Genomic DNA, 25457 nt, shown 5'->3' with positions numbered 1-25457 from the left:
CACTCCCACGCCCCTTTACAGCCAAAATTACCCCCTCAAATTTCCAGAAATTCCCCTTTGAGGAGTTGTACTGCCTTCGTTGAGACCTCCAGCAGTTAATTTTTGAATATGGAGACAATTATCACCGACTGTCTTCAATCTGAGCTTTTAGCTGAATATCGAAGACAAAAGTCCTGACTAAGAAAACCACCTCGAGGGGTTTCAGATTAACCTACACTTGAGTGCTATCTGCTAAGAATATGCATTCTTACAAAATTACATGAGGTTAAACTTCTACAAGGGACCCAACTCAGAATAGTTAGATAATTTATCTGAGGTGATTCAACTACTAAATGGCAGCATTGGAATTTGAATCATACCCTTCTGATTCTAAAACATGAAAATAACTAAACTATGCTTACGTAAGAAAACCAGAGCAAGTGAAGACTAAGACCACGTTATAAAATGGAGCCAGGGATAAAGTGTATATTCATAAAATGTCTGCCATAAAGTTCAACATACTACCAGATGGACCACAAATTTTGCTCTGAAATAAAAAAAAAGGGGGGATCCCTGGGTGGCGCAGCGGTTTGGCGCCTGCCTTTGGCCCGGGGCGTGATCCTGGAGACCTGGGATCGAATCCCACGTCGGGCTCCCGGTGCATTGAGCCTGCTTCTCCCTCCGCCTGTGTCTCTGCTTCTCTCACTCTCTGTGATGACTATCATAAATAAATAAAAGTTTAAAAAAAAAAAAAAAGGGAAACATTTTTACCTACATGATTCACAAAATCTAAAAGATAAACTAAAGAGTCACTATCCCTAACTTTCTGACTTCTGTGGCTCTAATTGCCGATTGGCTTCATTTAGCATTCAGTGTATATTAATTCATACAGTTATTTACCTTGACACTTGTTTTCTCTCCTGGCCTTCACTGTAGGCTACTTGGAGCAAAGACTCTTTCTTTTCGTTTTGTATTTTCTAGCATATACATAAAAGAAAGTCTTTAATCCAGTAAGTCTTTGTTGTTGTTGTTATTGTAAGAAACTCTAATGTGTAACATAGACAAATAATGTAGCTGTCCTAAGTGATGCAGTGGTAGTGGTCCAACCAACCCCCTTCTTTCACCTATTTGTGTACACACACACACACACACACACACACACACACACACGGGCCCCTTCCCTCTCCACCCCTGTTGCAGGCACATCAAGCACCATAGAGAAGAGGGAGCACCCGCAGTGTAGTTTCAGCAGGATGGCCAGCAGCTGCACTCCTCTCCAGCAGCCCTCTTCCCAAGGGCAGGGCTTGTCTCTGCAAGGCAGAAAAAGTCTTTGCACTACCGCTTGTCCCTTGATGCTTAATCAGACCTTGTCGGCTTTCACTCTGCTCTCTCCTCTCTAAATTGTTCCTTCACTAAAGTCTTTCCAGTTCTACCCCATGAATGTGTTATTTGCTCCCTGAGGGGCTCCAACTGAGGAATAGCAACTCACCCCAAATCAGTGAAAACCTGCTGCCCAAAGCTAATTTGCTGAATTACTAAGGATTGTTTTCCTCGGGATTTTTTCTTTATTGTGGCTTCTCCTACTCTCTCTGCCCTCCAACTTTGCTGCTCTTCCTCCCCCACTCCAACCCCTGTGCCTGCCCCTGCATCTGGCCTTGACATTTCCTCTTCTGTATCTTCACTCCATCCTATACTCACTTTATGTTACTGTTTAGGAAGAAATGATGTGTTAGGGAGAAATGAATTATTTAGCCAATTGGCTTTAAATGAATGTGCCTTGGCTAATTGATTTTCAATGAACTGATTATTAGAGCACTGTTTTTTGTTTTGTTTTGTTTTGTTTTTTAATATTGGCTAGATTGGAAGCAAATCTACCAATATTAGATATTGGTATCTTATATTGGTATAAGATATATTGGTATATATATATTGGTATATCTACCAATATCTAATATTGGTAGATTTGATTTTTTTTAGAACTTCCCCTGATCTCACTTTGAAAAGTATTAGAGATATAGAAGGTTGATTTTGTGAAAAAATGATAATACTGTTGATGATGGTCTCAATTCCATAATCTCTCTAGAGCCTGCATTCTCCTCTCTGTCCTCAGTATTGCTCATTGGTATCCTGAATCTCCTTGGCACTGGCCTGGCTCCACACTGTCCCCACATTGCTAATTTTAGAAATTCTTTCTAAAATGCATATCTAACTACATCTCTTTTTTGCTCAAACTATGCCAGTGGTTTCTTAATACCTATAGGCTACAGGCTAAACCCTTATACATGGTAACAAACTCTTCTATGACTCTCTGTTCCTGATTATCTCAGTCTGATTCTATGTCCCACTCCTCCCTATATTAGCATCTATTGAACAATTTGCAGTCATAATAAGACTTTCATGGACCTGGAGGAACTTGCCCATGCTGTTCCTCCTGCTTGGAATACCCTTTATACCCCATTCTTCTGACATGTGTGTCTTCCTTGCCTTGATAAGGGATCATGATATTACTGAAGTTTTGGTTGCTGTATGTTAGGTAATAAATAATCCCCAAATGTTGGTGGATTACAACCATAATCATTTATCTCATGCTGTTGAGTTTTCAGATGAGCTACAGAAATTCTGCTTCAGACTGAGAGTCAGGTTTATAGCCTCTCCTCATGTCTCTCATTATGGGATCTATGGATACTCAGGGCATATTTTTCTCCTGGTGAGTGGCAGATCCAGAAAAGCAGTCAATCACTAAAATAAATTTAAAGATTTTTAATACTTCATTGCTCGATGCAAGGTACATGGCGAAGCACAAAATTGCTGGAGTGGAGTAATACACTCTCCCTATTCAACACCCAGAGTACCAGTACAGTTGACCCTTGAGCAAGATGAGTTTGAACTCCGTGGGTCCATTTATACATGGATTTCTTACAGTACAGTATTATAAATGTATTTACTCCTCCTTATGATTTTCTTAACATTCTTTTCTCTAGCTTACTTTATTGTAAGGATATAATACATAATACATATAAAATATGTGTTAGTTGACTATGTTATTGGTCAGGCTTCTGGTCAACAGTAGGTTAATAGCAGTTAAGTTTTGGGGGCATCAAAAGTTACACATGGATTTTTGACTACACAGCGGGGGTGTGTGTGACCCCAACGCCATGTTGTTCAAGTGTCAACTGTAATGTCTCATGAAAAACGATATGGATGCATAATTTTGTTCTAAGGAGGCAGTAAAGACCTGGAAACCATCATTCAGTTGGTCTTAATCATCTTTATGAAGCTTATCCCACTCCTCCCAGACCCTCAACAGAAAGACTGCTTCTTTCTTGTGGATCCACTTCACCACAGACATAATTTTATGATAGCATCTTTTTTTTATGATAGCATCTTTAACATATTTAGTAAATTTCCTTCCTTAAACATCTTCCTTCCTCTATTAGATGATAAAATCATGCTTTATTCGTCTTTGTATTCTTAAGGTTTATCACAGACCCTGGCAGACTTTTAATGTTATTGAATTAATTATTTAATTTTGTCACTACATACATTGAACAAAAAAGCATAAATGAATATAAATAATCTAAATGGATTGTATAAACCCTTGACCACAAAAAGAAAAGCAAGCTGTAGATCTTTAAATCAAGCTCACAAGGAAAGGAAGGTCTTCTATTATACATCTGTCTTTGAAAGTATAAAATAAAGAAATCCAAGGCAAAGGCTGTTGGGTGGATTTACTATGAGAGAGAAGGATGCTTTCTTATAGGGAAATGTAGTAAGGGTCTGTTAGGAGGAGAAATTCATTTTTTAAAAAAAGATTTCATTTATTTATTTGAGAGAACAAGATGGAGATAGCAAGAGGGAGCATGAGCAGGAAGGGAGAAGCAGGCTCCCCACTAAGCAGGTAGCCAGACATGGGGCTTGATCCCAGGACACTGGGATCATGACTTGAGCTGAAGGCAGATGGTTTACAGACCGAGCCACCCAGGCTCCTCAGGAGCAGGGAATTCTTAAATGAAAAATAGTCCTCAGACTAGACTTACGAGAATATTTTGTGTAGCCCTTTAAATGATTTAAATGAGGAAGTAGCTACTTTTAAAGGAATCAGTCTGCTGATTTCTGCTGGAAAAAAAGAAAAAAGAGACATTAATTATATGTTTTTGTAGATAATGTGACAAAAATATCTCTAAAAGATTACATAGTGTTTATTTGTAAGATGGGATTAAATAAAACTGTAAAACTTCATTTTAATTAAGATTATTTTTAATATTAACATCCTATAACATACCTGTGCACGAATGCAATAGCCATTGTTTATTCAAACTCTCTTTGGTCAATATTAATTATGATTTGTACTTTTTACCAAGTCCTCACTTATTATATTTCATTAAGTTAAAGTGGCTTGTGTGAGATGAGGGAAAGATGAATCAACAAGAAACTAAAGATTAAAATATCAAATTCCTCTGAATTCTTTTGTTCTTCACAAGACTTATTTTCACTGTATTCCAGGTCCAAGGAGGAAGAGATAATAGCGGAGACAAATTAACTTACTGCAATACTCTCAATCAAGGTTTTAGTATTTTTTTCCCCACCATCCATAAATCTGAAAAGTTGTCACTGTAGAATTAGGTCCCCTAGAAGCCAAGAGTTCAGATTGCTTAACAAAGTCCCATTTTTCCTTTGGGGTTGAGTCTTTCATCTTTCCTATTGGAAAAAAAATAAAACAAAAATAAAACTATCTTAGTCTCTCTTAAATTCTCAAACTTCTAGCAAGAGTTTGCTTGGGATGCCTGGGTGGCTCAGTGGTTGAGCATCTGCCTTAGGCTCAGGGCATGACCCCAGCGTCATGGAATCGAGTCTGGCATTGGGGTTCCCAGTGGGGAACTTGCTTCTCCCTCTGCCTGTGTCTCTGCCTCCCTCTGTATGTTTCTCAAGAATAAATAAAATCCTTTAAAAAAAAAAAAAAGTTTGCTTGCTTTTAGCGTCTATTTCCTCACCAATCATTCATATCTCAACCCACCTGGATCTGATTTCTACCATCTTCACTTCACTGAATCCACTTTCATCAGAATCACCAAAAACTCCTTGAGTGTTCTCGGGGATCAGCACTCAAAAGTCAGTTTTCATTATTCATCTGGCTCAGCATCTTTCCTCCTCAACAGAATATTTTCTCCATGACTTATCTCATCCCTCTCTCCTCTCCCCTCCCCCTACTCCATGGCTTTAATTCTTATCTCTTTGCTAACAATATCAAAATTCATCGTGGCTAGTGAGACGCTGCTGGCCCTGGCCCCCAGCCCCAAAGGAAAGGGCAGTCACAGCCCACCAGAGATAGCTACATGGTGATTCCCTAAAAGCTCAAACTCAGTTTATTCTTTATAGCACATGGTGGCAGTACCATCCACGCATCTGACCAGGTCAGAAATGTGGAACTCCTTCTTGGCTCCCTTCTCTCCTTTGTTCATTACTTCCAATCGGTTATTGGTTTTCCTTCCTTAACATCTCTTGAATCAGCCCATATTTTTTGTTTTAATGGCTATTCAAAAGGGTCAGATTATCATTATCTGTCATCTGACATACTGCCTTAGCTACTGACCAGCTCACGCAGTCTCAGAAACTCCCAAAGCTTGTCTATGCTGCAAACAGGATTTTTTCCTTTAATAGAGATCTGATTTTGTTACATCTCTGCTTTAAGCCTTTCTGCAGCTCCCTATTGTCCTCACAATAGAATCAGTAAATCTTAAATTGCTCTAAAGACCCTCATTATCTAACTCAAATGTGTCCCTGGTCTTATCAGATACCCTGCCTGCCAAGCCATTTCCCCACATAAGCCTAATTTTTTCAGACATACTGAATGGCTTTCATTTCCTAAAATGCTTTCTCTTGCCAGGACTTTAAATATACTGCTTCCTTTGTCCTCCGCACACTACCCTTCCTCGAATCAGCTCAAATAGCCCCTCCTTATGCACCCCTTCCTGATTCACAGGAGGACATGCCCTACCTTGGTGTCCAGGGCTGTCTGCCTTTGCCCCTATAGCACAGCACTTTTCACCCTATACTGGTTATTTTGCTTGATTGTTTATCATCCCTGTTTATCTGTAAGTTCCTTGAAGGCAAGGAACATATCTTATTAATTGTTAAATCTTCAGTGCTTATTAAGTATTTACTGAATGAATACAAACATGAGGATATAACGAAAAGGTCGATAAGAAGCTAGATATATGAAAATGAAATTAAGCTCCTTTGGTTATCCTCTAAGAAAGAAAACATAGTGTTCACCATCTTGATGGCTACTATAAAAGTTCTTTATCTTACAATTTACAAAGGGTAGTTTAAAGAAATCAACCTACCTTTGCTTAAATAACACACATGCTCTTAATGCATCCCTTTTACTCCGTCTGCTTCTCTGTAAAATGTAACTTTTGCTTTGAGTCTCGATGTAAAATTAGTCTTGGGCCTTTATCTGCATTACCTAAGTTTTGCTATTTTTTACTCCGAACTCCTGGGACCACATGTGTGGTGGTTGTGTGGTATAGTTACTTGGGAGCACAGACTATGAAGCAGGACTATGGGTATCAGTCTTGGCTTCTCCACATACTGCTGTGTGACCTTTGGCAGATTATTTAAGTTCTGTTTTTAGTGTCTTCAGCTATGAAATAAAAATAATGGGATTATTGAAAATTTAAATGAGTTATTAGATGTGAAGCACTAAGAGCAAGATCCAATAACTAGTAAATGCTCTCTCTCTCTCTCTCTATATATATATATATATATATAATTTATGCACACTTAATGCTTTCAATACTCTCTCTTATTCTCTGCAACTGCCTCTCTAGTATTCAGCAGAACTCCTTGTGGTCAGTACCATGGTCTAAACTTCTTTCTACTTCTAAGCATCTAGACTAGGAGGAGGAGCATACTATTTCACTGAATCTTGATTATTATTTGATTTGTAATTTGGGTGTACTTATTCACCAACTCAGGATACAAATATATTCCTATCTCTTAGTTGTGTGTCTACAAATGGACTTCTTCCATTTACCCTCAGGGACTCGTGCCCTCTAGAAAGAGCTTTACTTCCAAACACCAGGCAATGGTTTCTACAAGGATATTTGGATCCTATATGCTCTGGTGGCTGTAATTACATCAGCGTAGGATGTCCTTGCTGGCCCAGATTCCTATCCAAGCCTTGATGGTCAAGGCTCCAAGATCAGACCTACAAGCTCAGTCATTGTTCTTAAGTGCTAGAGTCCAGCAGAGGGTCTTCCTTACAAGCCTTGTGCAAGAATCAACTCCAGGTTATGACCTTTGGGTCATCAGTTTAGATCATTCCTTAAGGACTCAAAAATTATCTTTTGTCCCTTCAGGTTCTAGTCAGGGACACCACATTCTACTGTGCCCTATTTTCCTAACCTCAAATTGTAAAGAGCAGAGGTTGAGAGGAAGTATCTCTGTCCTTCTTTCCCAGAAGGTTTTTTGCACTCCTTATGCAAATTTATCCAGCCCTTTCCTAAGCTCTGCACAGCAAAGGGCAAGTCTCCATTTAAAAAAAAAATAAATAAAAACAGGGGTGCCTGGCTGGCTCAGTCAGTAGAGCATATGACACTTGATCTCAGGGTTGAGAGTTCAAGCCCCATGCTGGATATGGAGCCTACTTCAAAAAAGAAAAAATAATTGCCTGTGAAAAAACAAAACAAAATTATTGAAAAGTCAAGAGTCTGACTTTGAATCATACCTCCAAGTTCAAGGAGTATCTCTTGGCCATTCAGAATATTTTCCTCCATGAAACCCTCCATTACAGAAATGTTGGTTAAAATGACTTGGTGGAGTCAAGGAGTTAATGGATAGCTGCTAGCCTTCTCTCTCTCTCTCTCTCTCTCTCTCTCTCTTTGCTAGGCTTTCTTTAAAGGTTATTTTTAACAGCCACCTTTTAAAATGCAAGATGGTTCTGATTCCTCTGAACTGTTTCTCACTTAGTATTTAATGCATCACATGAGCATGTGAACTAGACTATAAAATGCTATAAAGCAAAAAATAAAATGCTCTGTTGATAGGAGCTGGACTTGGCTGGTTTTTAGTTTTTAGTCTAGTTTTTATCAGTATGAAATTAAAATGTAATTATTGCCTCAATTCTGAGTTTTAGTCACAATATATAAATGAGGACTCTGCCTCAAATAACACTTCGTCTGCAAGAGTCATGCTGTCTTCACCCCATTCACTTGGGAGAAATGTAATTATTGTTGTTATTCTTCATATACCACACACACTTCACAAAAAAACACTGGCATTTCTGCACATAAGTAAGAAATGAGTTGGCATTATCATGTTCCTGATTTGATGACAGAGGTAAGAAAAGTATGGAAAGACTGTTTTTTTGTTTTCACTTACATGCAAGAAAAAGCATGAATTTGGCTTAATATAGAAAGCAGGACTCTCAAGAACAGTGCTGGGTGTGTAGCTTTCTCCTTGTTAATCATAGTTAAGATGGTTCTGAAGTTGTCTCTGAAAAACTGCATAATCATTTACACTTTCCACAGACATGTTTTTTCTCCCCACTCCTCAAATTAATGGTTGAGGTCAAATTTAATGGGGGTTCCTAGGGCCTCTGAGGAAGCCAGGGAAAGAAGAAGGCATGGTCTATGGGCTGTTAGAGGGCACAGCTGAGCCTGGACAATAAAGAGGGGAGCAGAACAGACCCAGCAGCCACCTCCCACTCCTAGAATGGAGACAGTATTTTGAGGAAAATAGACAAATGTGTTTCATTTCCTCCTATGAATGCTGCTCCCTCGAAGTCCCTAGGCTAAGTCCTAAGGTCCCTGTAGGAAAGGAGAGGGCACACGCCTCCAAGAGTAAGAGGTCTACCATCAGCCTTGCCTCTTATAGGTAGCCTTTTCCAGGCTATAGCAAGACAATAGTATGAAAGCAGTCTGTGTGTATATCTAAAAAAATTTCTAACTTACTCTAATTTAAATAAATTAGATTAAATAATTTAAATAATTTAAATAAATTAAATAAATATTTAACATACCAAAATCCTGGCCTCATAGATCTAAATGGTTAAGTTTTTTGTAGGGGAATTCTTTACCTGAGAGGAAGAAGAATGGGAAGGTATGCCTCTTATTATTTTGCTGCCTTATGGGAGGAAAATGGGCATAGAGGACAAAACAGGTAGAAAGACACCACTTCCAGGAGTCCTGTCTCTGAGCAAAAGTTTTTAACACAGACTCCATGCTAAATAATTTGAAGGCAATGTACAACACCCACACACCCATACTGCTACTGCTGCTGCTGCCGCCACCACCACTACCAACAGAGACTTTTGAACTTTTCTTATTTTGGGCATGCCTAGAGTTGCCGCATGGCCTAGAGTCAAAGTTCCAAAGTCCCCATTAAACTCCGTGGTTGTGAATGTGTTAAAAACATCTTGTGTTCCCTCAGGAGGGACACACACAGTACACAGTGGCCCAGGTCAGTCAGCTTAGGTGAAGGAGGAGTGCAACAGCCACATAGGCAAATGACCCCGGATCCAAGGCCACAAGTTGAATTGGAGCCCAATCTCAGGAATAGAAATTAAACTGGTAAGAGCCAAAGTAGTGCCAAGTGGGGAAGAAGGAGCCCTGAGAAAGCTGAGTTCATTAGCCAAAAAATTCAGCTTTATATGCTATAGATTGTACAGTAATCAGGTGGAAGGAACATTGTGTGGCAGCAGAAGAGTTGAGGGCTCTACGGGGGCTGATGCAGGGATCCTTGAGACCTCCCTCTTCTCTGTTGCTATGAGGCTATCCTAGCTCCTCACTCCCCACCATACACTGTTGGGGAGTCTTTCAGTTTATCTGTTGACATGTCTCTGTCTAGAGCACTGGGGTGGGGAAGGAGGCAATTCCTGAAAACCTAAGTGGTATTCAAGAGAATATGTATATTGTTAGATCAAACTTTGTTTTCTGAGTTGAACCAAATGCTTTTCTCCACAGCTCAGATAAGTAGGATCACATAAAAAGATCAAACAAGTTCTGAAAAGGAAGAAATTATATTTTGCTTGAACAGCCAAGTTAATCTATACTGTGCTATACTTCTCTGAAAATACCCAGAAGGCAGTTTCTATCCTCTCTTAAAGTGATTGACTCTTCACAGATAACTGAATCTGCTTCCAGAAATGTCCTACTTGTTAACTGATGTGCCCGTTTTCCCCCAGTAAAGGTTATTGGGGTGGGGGTGCTTCATGATTGGCTAATGTTTATTTCATATGCTCTAAATTTCCTTCCCTCTAAGATGCATCCTGTTTGCAAAGGAACAAGCTGTACTAGGAAGAAAAGGATATCTACTAGTTCCACTCTTTCATCAATCAAAACAATACATGCCTTTAAAAAATAGTCTTCAGCTACTTTTCTGGTGAAAACTGATATTACAGCTCTCATTTGTGGGGCTGATCCTCTAGGCAAAGCCAGGCTAAAGCAGTCTGTGCTGGATCCAGGCCACTCACAGCTCTGTTACTTAGGGAACTTTGGGGCTGTGGTTGATTGCTCCTTAGTGACATGAGCTCCCTGCCGCCGTGACTTTAAATTCAGCAATATGAAAACAGAAACCCTGATCCACTTAGCTATATTGTCCATGTGCTTTTCTTTTAGATTATTATCTAAAATTTTGTTTTATTAAAATTTAGCTCCTTCAGGCAATTTTCATTTGACTTTGGTTGATTGAAGAGTGAAATAGGTCAAAGGGATAGATTAAATACAGACCTACATGGTCTTCATTTCTGTATTTGGTTATTACACAGTGTAGAGGAATTGAGTCATGAAAAAAGTTCACGTTTGGAAAATTATTTGGGGGGTGGACATGCTCCAGTAACTTCCTGGTATCACATTTATCGGGGCTTCTTGTTTGTGTAAAGTTATATAAAGTTAAATGTGCATTTTCCCCCTTTTCTTTATTCCAATAATAAGTAACAAGTTCTCTTTGAATGAGATGCTCCAAACCATTCAACCTCACTAGACCATGTAATTTGTGATGGCCATTTACTTATCTATCCTTCGTGAACTTAAAAAATACCTACTGAGCACTCAGTATGTTCCAGGCATAACCTCCAGAAGTTAACAAAATCTAATCCCAGACTTTGAAGAGTGCAAATAGGGAGAAGAGTATTCTAGGAATGATTGTGAACATCGTGGATCTCATTTTGGCCAAATGGTGAGACATGTAAGCAATACACCAGCCTGCATGAAATGCCATCTCTGTGTCCATGAATGAATGATTTGGGTTCTGAACAACTTGTACATAAAGTTCAGAGATCAGATCTGAATCAATGCCATAACCCCATTCCCCAGTTTATGGGTGCCATGACAAACCATTTTGACTAATTTACAAGATATTTTTGGAGTACACAAAAGCAAATGCTGTAGGTGTTTGGGAACAAAGGATGTCAGGGCAGTTCCTCTAAAATATCATTGTCAAAAAAATAATCCATGGTGTATAGCAAGAATGACCCTAATTGGTGGCAAGTGACATATGTTTGTTGCCTTTAGAGCTTTTCCTTAATTTTGTCTCCCTAATCTTCTCTATTGCCTGCCTCTTCCAGCCAGGGCACCTCCCTTACTTTCTGATTACATGCTTGCTTCTGCCACTCTTATGCTTTCTTCTAACTCTACATTCCAAATTTGAAAATCCTTTTTTTAAATTTACCTATCTCCCACCTTTTAGATTTCAGATTCTTTTTCCCCCTAAACACTTCCTTCTCACCCTCCCTCCACCGACTTCAACAGGGAGTCAGGAGCACTGAGATTTAACACTAGTTCTGCCACTGTCTGGCTGTGTGACAACTCTGGACAACTTATTAACAACGTGGGGTCTCATTAGCCTCATCTGTCAAGGGAGGGGACCTGAATCACTGGTCTCCAGGCTCCTTTCTGGTTCTCTGATCTTATGGGTCTATGAATTTTCCTGGAAGAGTGAAGTTCCAGAAGCTTTGTTAATGGTTTTACAGTCATTCTTTGATGTTTCCTAAATGCATCTTCCTCTCATCCATTGGGTAAGACAAACACAGAGCTATTGGGACCTCTGTGGCCCTTAATCTTATCTTTTGTGGCTGGTTGCTTCCTAGAATTCAGAAGGAGAAATGAAGGGCGTCTTAAATACTTTCAGACACATGAAAATATTCAATGATGAAACATATGCTTTTTTTTTTTTCACTGCTACTTATTGCTATTCTCCATGGTATTTTTATCTGTCCAGAAACACAGGCCCTAAGACATACCAGGAACCATTTACAGATGTAGCCACCTCCTTCACAGTACCTTTGAATGGAAGATTTAAACCTCAGACTGCCTGTGTTCTTTTCAATCCAGCTGGGATTTGAACTTATCTCTGCTTCATCCTGCCTCTAGGTCTCATTAAACCAAAGCACCACCTAGGCCTGGGCTCCTCTGAGGCTCAAACTAATCCCTTGGATGTCTATGGTAATCTGAGACAGAATCTTTCCTTCAGTTTGAAAACTTTTTCTTTATACCTGGATGTCGATTTTTTTTTTTTTTTTTAATTTTTTTTTTTTTTTTTTTTTTTTATTTATTTATGATAGTCACAGAGAGAGAGAGAGGCAGAGACACAGGCAGAGGGAGAAGCAGGCTCCATGCACCGGGAGCCCGACGTGGGAATCGATCCCGGGTCTCCAGGATCGCGCCCTGGGCCAAAGGCAGGCGCCAAACCGCTGCGCCACTCAGGGATCCCTGGATGTCGATTTTTTAAACCCAAAGTCTACTGAGGTTCTTCCTGCTGACTGATTTCTCTTCTAAAACGTTTGTTTTTTTTTTTAAGATTTTATCTATTTATTCATGAGAGACACAGAGAGAGAGAGAGGCAGAGACATAGGCAGAGGGAGAAGCAGGCTCCATGTAGGGAGCCCAATGTGGGACTCGATCCCTGGAGTCAAAGGCAGGCGCTAAACCGCTGAGCCACCCAGGGATCCCCTCTTGTAAAACTGCTTTATGCACTTCTATTTCACATTCAGGCCACAGTTCTTGAGACCTTCATTTTTCTGCATGGCCCTGACAGACCTAGTTCCAACTTTAGTCTTGATGGATGCATAGATGGACCTCTAACTGGGGCCAGAACCCCAGAATATCTAAGAAATGTGAGTTGGACCTTGATGTTGGAAACATCTGGCAGAAACTGAGTTCCAAGGAGGCTCAGATATTCTGATACAGTTCCTGAAGGGCATGCTCAGGCATCATTCTCTTGTCCCCAATCTGCTGTTAAATTTGTTCACCTCCTCTGTAAGGTTTATTATCGATGTAACAGATTGTACTTATTCAACTAATATCAAAGGTCATCATCTAATGATTAAGCTGTAGTTTGGACAGGCCTCATATAGATCTATGGGATAGTTTACAAGAAAACAAAAGACATCTCTTGTCTTCTAGTATTTTTCCAAGATCTTAGGAGGGTTATAGTTAAAGTTCCCATATATCCTAATTAACTGGGGACAGTCTCAATTCATGCCTCTTCTTCTATTGTCTTTAAGAACACAGCCTCTTCTTATTCTCTAAAGTGTCCCAATTTAGATAATAAATTATACAACCCACCTAGTTTTGGCATTGTGTAGGTGTGCTGTAAATGTGTGGCTAAAATCCTACCTTCTTATCTCTGCATGCTGCTTAAAGGGGCCCACTTAATTACATGTTGAACTTGACAAATGACATAGTCGCTCATATTTCTAAAGCATATTTGGCTTGTGATAGAAAACAAACTAGTAAAATGAGCCTTGCTAAATTTCTTTGATGCCTTGTGGGGGGAAAAAAAAAGCTGAAACTTCTAACAGTAGAGAACTAGTTGAAAATAATAAACCATTCAGTTGAATCTGTTCATGAGAAGATTAGAAAGGAATTTTTCTGATATAATACAAACATGACCTGCTGTATTCCTCACCTCCCTTTGCAACCTTATACACACCCCCACATAAACCTGAGAAGGTTGTCTATGAATGTTTATACAGGCTGATAGATAGCTCTTCATGAATTCATGTTCAATCAAGAAACTACACATTTATGATCCACTCTTAGTGTATTTGGACATGATGATGAAATTAATAGTCAGTTCCACCTTTGTCGAAAAAGTAAACCATTCAGCTGAAAAGACAAATTTAAAACTTTGTTTCAACAAGCATAAATCAAATATTCTAGAGTTACAGACTTTGCTTAAATATGATATAATTGGGTGATTATGTACAACCTAGTCATCTTTTGGGAAAAAAAGACGGCTTTCTGATAATGGCCCCTATTTTATTTACAAAAATGCCGGGACATACTAATGTCAAGAGAGATATGGCTGTGTACTGAGTTGGAAAAAGCACTGCTATCTAATATTAATAATATTAACAATAACTAAAATTGTTTGGGTTTCCTGAATGTAGGACATCACACTAAACACTTTATGTTTATGTAATTCTTTCAATCCACAGCAACCCTGCATCAGACATGCTAGAGAGACATTGTGGGATCATAGTTGTCAAAGATCTCAACCTATCTACCAACAATAAGTAGTCATAATTCTTTTTGTGGATTATTTTTCAATGATGTATCCTAATGATTCTCTGCTTCAGTGCTGGGAAGTATTCTCATGAGAGGGGATTACTGTATGTGGAGATTATAAATTATTTGTATTAGTCAGAAGGTAGGTAAATGGAGTGATAATAAGTGAGATACAGTAAAGGTTTTCCCTATACATGCCATTAGATGATAGCAGAGAAGTTGCTAGTTAAAAATATTGTGAATCTGAATGTGAGGACTGAAGTATTAATCAGAGGAAAATTGTATGTAGTATTGAGTGAGAATTATATGTCAAGCAGAGAACAAGAGTTTAAAGAGGTGGGTGGGTATTACTGGAAAGCCTCAGAAAAATCCCCTACATGGGTCTGAGGCTGCCTTGACACTGCTGTCTCTGATTTTTCCTTCTAAAGGAACAAATTGGGTTCAATAAGCTATGTCTTTTATCTATTGTTAAACAAGGTATGCCATATTTTTTCAAGAGCAAAGCAAAGCAAAATGAAACAAATCTTCCTTTATTACCTGAGAGAGATGAATAAATAATTTCTGAAAATCTATTTAAAATTTGTTTATAAATCTTGCCTAGAATTTTATATATAAAACATTTATATTATATATTCTAATGGATTCATAATCTAAACAAATTTATATTATTATATGTCCCCTAAAGGGCTATGAAAGACAATAAATCTGAAGCCATTTCTCCTAGAAGTTCAAAAGAATGCTTTTTAGGTCACAGTGACTCTAATAGAAGAAAAAATGTCTGCATAGTGAAGGCATATTCTCTTATTAATCATTCCTGAGAGTAAAGGTTTTATAAAATATGTTGCAAAACTAATAAAATGAGTCAACTTTAAAATGTATGATGCTGTTCTAAAATGGGCTTAGGTATTGAATACCCTAGGTTAATTTCCCTTCCTTCCGTACAATTAAGTGGGTCTCAAATGTTTGATTGGGGCTCCTTTAAGTACAAAGTATATGTAACATGTTTGCTTTTTGGAGAAAAATCAGTTTATAGCTAAATAAGCCATTCTGGCATTGGTCTCTATGTAAGTAACACTCATGTAGCTCATATGGTTATGAAGTGGTTAAATAAAATAATAACATTTGGAACATGAGAAGTGGAATTGATGAATTGGGAAAGGAAAAGTATTCTATGTGAGCTATGATTTTCAAAAGAAAGAGAGAGCCCTTTTTCATATTGGAGCGAATCTAAAAGCTTTGTTTTCCCTTTTTGAAAGTAAACATTAAAAGAAATACTCTTCTTGCCACTAATAATATCACAGAGAGAAATATAGTCATGGAAAAATAAAGTTAATCTGGACTAATAAACTGCAGATAGTATTTGCAGAATATATTAGGCAAGAACAATCCTTAAATTCCAGCATTTCATGCTTCTGTACAGTGGCTGAAACACAGAATTTTCTCAGAACAGTTTCTCAAAACACTATTCTCGATGTGTGACATTTCAACAATTTACAAATAGAAAGAACTTTGGATTCTCTGCAATTGAAAGTTATCTTCCAACAGAGTCCTCATAACAGATAAATGGTATAAAAACCAGAATAGAATGAGAAGTAGCAGATGAACTGGCACATGCACAGACCTCAGAAAAAAATAAATCATACAAGAAACAAGAGAGAATCTAAAATACTATAAAAACACAAAATAAAATGGTGGATCCAAGGGGGACATGAGATAAAGTAGCCAATAGGTACGAGCTTAGAGAGAGTCCAGAAGTTGTGGGTAACAGTGAAGATTTTAAGTAAACATGATTAATATAAAGAAAGCTGAGGAAAATGGATGAAAAGATGGAGGAAAGCTGAGGAAAATGGATGAAAAGATGGAGGATTATAATAGAGAATTAGTTTATAAAAAAGAATCAAATATTCTAGAAATGCAAACTACAGAATTTGGAATCAAATCTTTTGATGAGTTTAAGAGCAAATAGGACACACAAGACCAGGTTTGTAGATTCAAAATGGGTCAATAGAAACTATGTAGGAGGCATAGGCAGCAAACAAGAGTGGAAGAAACCAAACGCAACATATAAAAGATATAAGATATGATTAAAATATCTAACATACACATAACTGGAGCCCCAGAAGGAGAAGAGAGGCATTGGGACAAAAGAACTATCTGAATAAGTAATGGCCAAAATTTTTTCAAATCTGGTGAAAAATAACCCACAGATTCAAGAAATTCAGTGGATTCTAAACAAGATAAATACAAAGAAAACTTCAACTTTCATTGTTCTAAAACTAATAAGAGAAAAATTCTTAAAACAGAGGGGAAAAAACCCACATTACCTTCACAGAAATACCACTCAAAAACTATGTGCTAGAAGGTACAGTTAAAGAACCGAATGAGAAAAAAACCAAACCAAAACAAAATCTTCTAACCTAGAACTCTATACAGAATGAAAATATTCTTCAAAAAATGAAGAAATAAAGACTTTTCATATAACCAAAGCTAAAAAAATTGTTGCTATAGTAGACCTACAATAGAAGAAATACTAAAGATTGTTTTTCATGTCAAAAGATAATGGCCCCAGATGAAAAAAATGAAAGTACAGGAACACAAATTCAAGAGTTTATAACTTATGCAGAAGGAAAAAATGGGACAATAGCAAAAATAATATTAAGAAGATAAATGAAAAAAAAAAAAGAAGATAAATGAAGTTAAACTCTTATAATCTTCTTATAGTACTTAGGTCTTTTACTACTTTTTACTACTCTTGTGTTGTCATGATTGTATTTGGTATTTCTAATCTCTAAAATATGATGCAAAAATGTATAACAAAAATAGTTAACAAAACATAATAATAAAATATAATTTATTAATGCAAAAAGAAGTAGTATCCTTAGTCAGTAAAGAATAGAAGGATATGACTCTTTTTTAATTTTTTTTCTAATACAAGGTTGAACTATCTGAAGAGCTTCTACATTGGGTTTTTCATGTTTTTTTAAATATACTGTTAGAAACACTATATCTCCGTTTTCTTTTCCACTCCATATCAGTATGCCCACAGCTTGAGAGTACGCTTCACTATTAGTCTACTTATTTATTTTTAAAGATTTATTTATTTATTTATTTATTTATTTGAGAGACAGAAAGAACAAGCAGGGGGAGGGGCAGAAAGAGGGAGACAAGTAGATTCCCCACTAAGCACAGAGCCCAATTCAGGGCTCAACCTCAACCTGAGTTCATGACCCCGAGATCATGACCTGAGATCATGACTTGAGCTGAAATCAAGAGTTGGATGCTCAGCCAAATGAGCCACCCAGGCATCCCTCTATTAATCAATTTAAATTACACACTGGTGTGTATTAGATTCTACTGCCTTCTTCATTCACTTGACACTTGATGTAATAGAAAATTTGCAACACCAAGACACATAAGTGTGCAGCATGCTCCATAGCCAGTGATCAGCTCATAAGGAATTGGGCCAACACGTCTACTACTATACTACTCTGAACGCACCCAATATTGTCTGATCTTGGAAGCTAAGCAGGGTATGGCCTGGTTAGTACTTGGATGGGAGAACTGGGCTAGCACAAAGATGATTATTATTATTATTTTTTTACCTCAAGTATGTTCTGTCCCACTTTCAGATATCATTAGAAGATGAGTAGGATTCTACTCTGAAAATGTATTAAAGTGGACTTGAGAAAAAAAGCAATTTTGATCAAGGTGTCATTAGAAGGCAATAAAGGGAATTAGATGCCAAAAATCCAAATTTTTACTTCTCACCCTCAGCCTATCTTTTTACCCATTTCCAGTTTTGTAAGTGTACTGATTTTGAAATTGTAGCCCGGGAGTATAGCCATATTTTTTCTGGTTTCTAACAGCAATTTCTTATTCCTTCTTTACAGGCCAGGCTTCCAAGACTTGTCAAAGTCTTGGAATAATTTATAGAGCATTTAGAAATGGAGATTTTCAAGTTTTGCCTAAAACGCAATTACATTGTAATCTATGTGAATGGGGTTCAGGAAATCATTGTTTTCAGATATGGAAATCATTCTTCCAATCTATGTTGTTTATTTAAAAGTACAAAAAAAGCAAACAAAATTTCTACCTACCAAGAATGTACATGTGCTGTACAAACTATATTCTGTGCCGCACATAACAGATCATAGTGCTGAGAACACAGTGGACTTCCCCCAAAAGAGCTGACCCACAGAATCATGGTTGGGTGAATCTTTACTAAGCATGTCTATTTGATAGTGTTATTAATGCAACTGCATTCCTTTACAAATATGTGGCTCAAGTAGATTTCCAAGTAACTGGGGTTTTCTAAGAATTATTATTCTTCCACCCTATTTTCAAATTTGCTAGATTTCAACAGTTGAAAGGAATGCACAGGAGCCAGTGTTTCTATTCAGTTACATTGTCTGGCTTTTGAATAGGTTAATGAGCCCCAGGATCTATCTTAATTTGGGTGTTATTGCTCACATTCATATTCTACTTTAATTTTTCTTCCAAAAATAAAGTTTTGAGGGAATGATTCATTCCATAAAGCAAAAATCAGAAAAATACAGAATTCACGTTTTGTTACTAAGGTAAGAAAGAGTGTCAGGGCAAGAGGGGGGCAAAGCAGGAGTTCAACTGAGAATGAAAAACAGCTCCCCCAGTGTCATGGCTTCCTCTCCCAGGCAACTCCTCGCCCTTCCTACAGGCTAAGTCGGCCTCTTGAGCAGAAAGGCCTATTTTTATACCAGCCCAGGTGAGCTCTGAAAGAAGCAAAACAAGGCATAAACTGGGCTGTCAAGAGCATCCCATTAAAGGTTAAGGCACTGCACCTTCTCTCTTGCTGACAAACCCACTTGTGCATTAAGCCAGCCAGATCTTTTTTGCCTTTACTTTCCAGACAGTAGAGGCAACTCGCCAACATTTAACCACAGACCAAACCTGGAAAAACTTAGCTCCGACCCAACCACGTGCTGGAGTTGCAGATGATCCTTAAAATTAACCTGTTCTGAGTCCTCTTCTTGAAGGCCAATTTTTATGCCGCTGACCTACCACTGTGCAGCAATGGCGCCACCTACAGAACAATGTGTAAAAAAATGACAAGTGCCTCAGAGATGGCGGTCAGATTTGGTGCAGAGTGGAAAAATATAATTTCTAAAAACCATACCATTTTACACTGTATTTTCTGTATGCACATGGTAAGTTTAACTATCTTTACATTTATAAGGCAGTACTGCATTTTTTCATTATCAACAGATTGCTTTATTTAAAAATGTGAAAAAGAGATAAAAATAAAATATAGAAAAATAATAAATTTGGAATGAACAAATCACAATCCATGTAGTGTGTGAGTCATGACAAAAAGATGGAGTCTTGAAGCCAACAATTTCTGGGGTAATCTCTTGATTCCTCATCTTCTAGATTGGAATAGAGAAAGTGGCTTCTAGTCAGGCCAGTTAGACTTTATGAGAGTAATTCCTGCAAATTCAGCCTAGAGCTTGCTCCTCTAGCCCTTCCAAAAGTATTAGGAGTCACCTCAAAAATGCTATTTAACCTCTTTTAACATAAATTAACTAAAGGGTGTTCTGCTGCCATCAACCAAACCCTAACTCTATATGATGACATAGAGGTGGAAGAGATTAATGACAGAAGAGAGTCAAGGGGGCCTCTGCTACAGCTGCTACAGAAAACCAAGTGCTCCCATGATTGTGTTTCTCTGCAGAGACAGCACAAGCAGCAGAAGTGGGGCTTTTCCTAAGTTCCAATTATGATCTTAAATAATTATGAGTCACAATTACAAAGGTAGATACATAAGTGTAATAGGTGTGCCTCCTAGAACCCAGGCTGATGGTAGATCACAGGAAGCCTGGCCTCTAAAGGCATCTAAGAAATGTAGTCCTTATCTTCCAGACTGCAGCGTGCAGTAAGGTCCACTTCATGCAGGTGGGAATGGAGCCAGTGAGCCAGTCTTCAGTACCAGCCTCACAGGATTTGGCCTAAAATATTTTTTGTTGTTGTTGTTGTTTTGTGATTCAGCAAATTTTTCTTTGAGAAATTATAAGCTTGCTATAACCATTATATTTTTTGTAGGGCATATTAATATAAATATATGACATTTAAGTTTCAAAATATTCAACAGAATGTCACCAAAAATTCTTGTGTGCCACTGCTGAGTACCCTAGTACCTGAAAAAGTGCTCGCTTTAGATTTAGGTCTAATCCTGCTCTACCTGTATTAGGCTCAGAAAGCTTTAGCATCCACTTTCCCAGGAAGATTCAGTCATAATGCTTATAAACAATTGCCAGATCAATTACCCAGTAGCCCTAAAAATAATAAACTATTAGATAATTTCTAATTTTTCAAAGTTTCTAATATAGTAACTGATCTCTCTGGAAATCTTATATGTTTAAATATATGTCATTTGACAATTATTCAATGAGGTAAGCTGGGATTTCACTCAGTAAAAAAAACATGGAGCATAGTTTATAATAAAGCCAACATTGGTATCAATAGAAAAAAATGCCAAAATTGCTTTCATTTTTTTAGTTCTATGCTTATGATTTATGTACTTCTCTTTCTCTCTTTCTCTCTCTCTCTCTCTATATATATATGTCTTATATATATATATATACATATACATATATATGTGTGTATATTATACTCCAATAAAACATTTATAATAGAGATAAGTATCAAGAGATTTCATTCAAATCAACTTGGACATAGGTGGATGAAGATAAACAAGATAATTTCTATGGAAAAAATGTGCAATGAATGCAGATTAGCTATTCTGGCAGAATGAAGACAGCAAGAAAAAGATGCATACAACTGTGTTCTGGGAATCTCAATACAGAGTATTGTTTTTCATATCCAAGAGTCTCCTATTTTGCACATAATACAAATGGATTTGAGTCAAAAGAGAAAAATTATTGAAAATTACTCTTCATTCAGTGTTCTCACTTGGGTATTTTTCCCACTGATTTGAGTGAAGAGTGTATATATATATATATATATATATATATATATATATATATATATTTTTTTTTTTTAATTATTCCATCCCCTCATGTCATATAATTTGTTTCTTCTCCTTATGGCTTCAAGTAAATGTTTGTTGCTGTAGCATTATAGTTTCAGACATTTTAAGTGTAGGTGTCCTTTCAAATACTTGGAAAATATAAGTACTTTTTATCTCAAAAATATGTCATGATGTTGTAGAGAGGAAATTGAAGTAAAACTTTAACTGAGAACACAAAAATGCCAATACTAGAAGCTATGCAAACATGAGTTATGTGAAGGAGAGTACAATAGAAAGTTTCTAAAAAATATATAAAAGCTGAAAGGAGCAAATAGCATGTTAAAAAAGATACCACTGGAGACAGATATTGTATCTAAAGAGAAAATTACTCTTAAAATTTGTTTACATTTCTAACTGACTAAAGTTATAAATAAAGTATAACAAAAGCATTAGGAAATCTGTCTATGTCCCCACAGTATCACCTTGAAAATTGATAAAACCAGTGTGGGCAAAACTCTGGATCCTGCTGGTAAAGATAGTCACAGAAACATTTGGTTTTTCTGTGACAGCTAATACAGTGGTATCAGGGCTGAGTTCCTCATTTTCCAGTGTGAAACAGCAGGTCATAAGTTGTCCATTCTCATGGAATGGATAGTGGCAGAAATTGTGTGGTGTTGGAGCCAGCAACAAGCACTGGCTTCCCAGTTCCCCACCTGTCAATGTTGGGTAATTAAGAAAAAAAAGGGGAAGGGGGGGGGGCTTGATTTATTTAAATATGTGAGGCTAAAGTCTGTATATTCTGCTGTCAGTAATTGAATCCTAATAGATGTAGGATGACAGAACAATAAAAGATTAATCATAGAAAATATGAATGATTTTAAAGTTTTGAGGAAGAATTGTGGCCCATTTTCAGAAAATTTAGGATAAAATCAACAACCATGTGTTTTCTCATTTTAGTGGGGTCTAATTCTGGGAAACTGAAGAAAATATTAATATATTTAGCTCTATATGTCTATGTAGTAGAATGGAAGGTGGGATATTACTATGAATTTACAGAACTAGAAAGGATCGTAAGAGAATACTATAAAAATTATACACCAAAAAATTCAATAACTTAGATGAAACTTAAAAAATTCTAAGACTTGGAGCACTTGGATGGCTCAGTCAGTTAAGTGTCCAACTCTTGATTTCATCTCAGATATGATCTCAGTGTTGTGGGATTGAGCCCCACATTGGGCTCTGCACTGAGCTTGGAGCCTACTTAAAATTCCCTCTTTCCTTCTCCCTATGCCCCTCCTCCCCACTTGTGCTCTCTTTCTCTCAAAAAAAAAAAATTTTTTTTGAAGAAAGACAAAAACTACTGAAACTGATTCAAGAAGAAATTTAATGTCTGAATAAGCCAATAATAAATAAAGAGATTCGATTAGTAATTTTTTAAAAATCTCACAAAAAATAGCCCAGGCCCAGATGGCTTTTGTGGACGAGTCCTACTAAATGTTTAAAGAGAAATTAACATATTCACAAACTCTTCCAAAAACAAAACAAAACACAGAAAAATGGGAACAAATCCCCAATGTATTATACAAGGCCAGTATGATCCTGACACCAAAACCAGATGAAATAATCACAAGAAAATAAAATCATACACCAATATCCATTATGAATATAGATGCAAAAACCTTCAACAAAATGCTAACAAACCAAATTTAGTGACATATAAGAATTATACCAAATGGGATTTATCCCAGGTATGGAGTGTTCATTCAACATATGAAAATTAATAAATGCAGTCATGTTAATGGAATAAAGGACAAAAGCCACATGAACATCTTGATAGATATTACATGAATAGAAAGGAAATTATTCAATCTAATAAAGGACATTTATGAAAAACCCAAAACTAATATCATACTTTCTGGAGAAATACTAATAACTATCCCCCAAGTCAGGAATAATGCAGGATATCCATTCTCACTATTTCTATTCAACATTATTCTAGAGGTTCTGGTCAGGACATGAGGAAAGAAAAAGAAATAAAAGGCGTTCACATTGGAAAGGAAAAAGTAGAACTACTTCTATTCACAGAAGACATTAGTTTTTATATAGAAAAGCTTAGGAATCCACAATAAAAACAATCAGAGCTAATAAATAAGTTAAACAAGATTGCTGGGTACGTGTTCAATATACAAAAATCTGTTGTATTTCCACACAGTAGCAATAAGCATCCAGGAAAGCATATTTTTAAAATTTTTTTTATAATTATGTCAAAAAGAATAAAACATTTAGGACTAAATTTAGTAAAAGTACAAGACTTGTACACCAAAATTATAAAACATTGTTGAAATAAATTAAGGAAGACAAATAAATAGAAAGACATAAATAGATGAAGACTTCTATGTTCATGGACTGAAAGATTTAATATTGTTGAAGTTGCAATACTCCCCACATTGATGTACAGATTCAGTGCAATCTCCATCAAAATTTGAACTTTTTTTTTTTTTTTTGCAGAAATTTAAAAAAATCCTAAAATTCCTATGGAAATGCAGGGGAACCAGAATACCCAAAACAGTCTTGAAAAGAGAGCAAAGTAGGACTACTCATGCTTCCAGATATTAAATTTTACTATAAAGTTTCAGTTACCTGTGATCAACAGTGGTCTGGAAGCAGATGGTCCTCCTTCTGAAGGTCAATAGGAGTCTAACACTACATCATAATGTCTCTGCCATTCACCTCACCTTGTTTTATCACAGGGGCATTTCATCATCTCACATCATCACAAGAAGAAAGCTGAGAGTACAGTAAGTTATTTTGAGAGAGATACCAGATTCACATAACTTTTATCCCAGTATATTGTTATAATTGTTCTATTTTGTAATTTAAATGTACTTGCATTCTTACACCAAATATGAATGGCTTTATCTTTTTTTTTTTTATGATAGTCACAGAGAGAGAAAGAGAGAGAGGCAGAGACACAGGCAGAGGGAGAAGCAGGCTCCATGCACTGGGAGCCCGACGTGGGATTTGATCCCGGGTCCAGGATCGCGCCCTGGGCCAAAGGCAGGCGCCAAACCGCTGCGCCACCCAGGGATCCCTGAATGGCTTTATCTACTTGCTATACTTTCCATTGTATTTTTTCCAAATGTGAGGCAATAAAGATATATAACATCAGAAAAATAGTACTTCAATTTTAGTGGGCAAAATAAGAATATCTCCTTTTGTTTTACATTCTCAATGATCTGTGAAAGTAAGGCAATCATTAGATAAAAAACCCAAAATAGGGATCCCTGGGTGGCGCAGCGGTTTGGCGCCTGCCTTTGGCCCAGGGGGCGATCCTGGAAACCTGGGATCGAATCCCACGTCGGGCTCCCGGTGCATGGAGCCTGCTTCTCCCTCTGCCTGTGTCTCTGCCTCTCTCTCTCTCTCTCTCTCTCTCTCTCTCTCTGTGACTATCATAAATAATAAATAAAAAAAATTAAAAAAGAAACAAAATAGCCACTGGAGATAGAAATTTGCTTCAGTTATTCCAATGTAAGTTATTCATTTACCTAAATTCTTTTATTTTTATTATGAAGCCCAACTCTATTCTTTTTTAGCAAAAGAAAGCTTATAGTATACCTCTTCTATTTTCATTTAATTATGTGTGTATTTTGTTGTTGTTATTTGTTTGTTTTAGAAATCATGTTCCTGGAAAAACTCACCTCCAATTGACTAGGCACTTAAATCTATACAATAAGGTACACAGTTCTGTAAAATAAAATATAAATAAATTTAATATTTGCAGATGGAGTAACCAGTGACGCAATGTTTAAAGTAGCATCCTGTCAACCTGGTGAGATAGAGATTATGTACTTAGAGTTAATTTTATTAATTTTAACTTCATTTTATCTAAAGCAAATACATTAATATGATATTCTTTACATTTCTGAGTTTTAGGCTTTAAACTTTCAACTACCACAATCTCATTG

At 37.0% G+C, this 25457-nt stretch overlaps 2 long non-coding RNA genes across 3 annotated transcripts in view; one reads left to right on the top strand and one right to left on the bottom strand.

The window, feature by feature from the left end:
* Positions 1-25457, top strand: part of LOC144291573 (uncharacterized) — a 75727-nt gene that overhangs the window by 33191 nt on the left and 17079 nt on the right. The gene's annotated exons all lie outside the window — the stretch shown is intronic.
* On the bottom strand, positions 3811-24418 carry LOC144291576 (uncharacterized). Of its 2 annotated transcripts, none has more exons than XR_013358901.1 (5): positions 24133-24418; positions 19478-19548; positions 6324-6622; positions 4525-4677; positions 3811-4095 (listed from the first exon to the last, which is right to left on the bottom strand). It is a non-coding gene; the product is annotated as an uncharacterized LOC144291576 (long non-coding RNA). The 2 variants fall into 2 exon arrangements; XR_013358902.1 differs by having other exon boundaries at positions 3811-4092.

This window comes from Canis aureus, chromosome 20, assembly GCF_053574225.1.
Source record: "Canis aureus isolate CA01 chromosome 20, VMU_Caureus_v.1.0, whole genome shotgun sequence".
Classification (NCBI taxonomy): Eukaryota; Metazoa; Chordata; class Mammalia; order Carnivora; family Canidae; genus Canis; species Canis aureus.
Note: the sequence above shows the minus strand (reverse complement) of the source record. Positions and strands in the feature narration are given on the sequence as shown.